This window comes from Aptenodytes forsteri, unplaced genomic scaffold, assembly GCF_000699145.1.
Source record: "Aptenodytes forsteri isolate BGI_AS27 unplaced genomic scaffold, ASM69914v1 Scaffold444, whole genome shotgun sequence".
Lineage (NCBI taxonomy): Eukaryota > Metazoa > Chordata > Aves > Sphenisciformes > Spheniscidae > Aptenodytes > Aptenodytes forsteri.
The window spans coordinates 150,892-152,097 of NW_008794178.1; positions in this window are offsets into that span (position 1 = coordinate 150,892).

Consider the following 1,206-nt stretch of genomic DNA (forward strand, 5'->3'; position numbering starts at 1 on the left):
GGGGGGGGGGGGAGCTGAGCATCCCTGGGGTGGGATCCGGCCCCCGAGGGGCTTCGCTCCAACAGGAGCACAAGGAAAAAGCTTCTCCCCGAGGGGAGTTTTATTTTTTAATCCCGTGGAACAGATGCTGGAGAAAAAGGGGAATTATCGAGGTTGAAAGGTGTGGCTGGGGGGATAGCGGCCATCTGTGCACTGAAAGGTGTTGGGGCTCAGCCAGCGAGGAAAGCCCAGTGCCGGCCGCTGCCTGAAAGGGAGAAGGAAAAGGAGAAGGAAAAGGAGAAGAGGTGGAGGCGAAGGAGAAGGAAATGGAAAAGGAAATGGAGAAGGAGACAGAAAAGGAGAAGAAGGAAAAGGAGAAGGAGATGGAGGAAAAGGAGAAGACGGCGAAGGAGAAAGAGTCAAAACATGAAAGCCCGGCTGCTGGGGATGGCGCCGGATTGGCAGCGCTGGTGGCACCCGCATCCCTTTGGGGCGCAAAGCGCGGCAAGAGGGTTCGTTATCTCACGGGGGTTTGGTGGGGCTTTGGGGATGCGGGAATCGCCAGCACCCTCCTCCCGTGGGTTGATCCCATCGGGTGCCGGTATAGAACCACAGCTCTATTCTGAAGCCTGACGCTATAAATTATGAATATAAAGCCGTGAAATATTTCCCTGGATTTAATTACCCCGTGATTAACCGATGTAATCACCGGGAAAACAGCCTCCTCGGGGAGCTCACGTGAGCTGAGCTCCCCACCCCCCTAAAAACCACCTTGATTTAGGGGAGCAGCCGGAGCTGGATGCTTTTGGATGCTGCTGCAGCACCCTGGGTGCTGGGGGGGGACGGACGGACGGACTTTGGGTGCCCCCCATCGAAAGGGAGCTGGGGGGGCTGCAAAACGAGGTCCCAGCCGCGGTACCAACACCTTACACCCCAGCCCTCTGCCAAAGAGGTGGCACAGCTGAACACCAGCCTGACCACAAGGGTCTTTCCAGGGAGAGTTAATTAGTGGGGCATTAATAAGGGCTTAACGACCTTACCTGGGGCGTCCCACCACCCATGGGACCTATTTAAGCTCACGGAGCCTGTTGCTGCTGACCCCCAGCTGGGGCTGTGCATGTGTGGGGATGCAGAAGTTCATGGGTTTAAGCTCACAGCCTGTTGCTGCTGACCCCCAGCTGGGGCTGTGCATGTGTGGGGATGCAGAAATTCATGTGGCTGTGCACC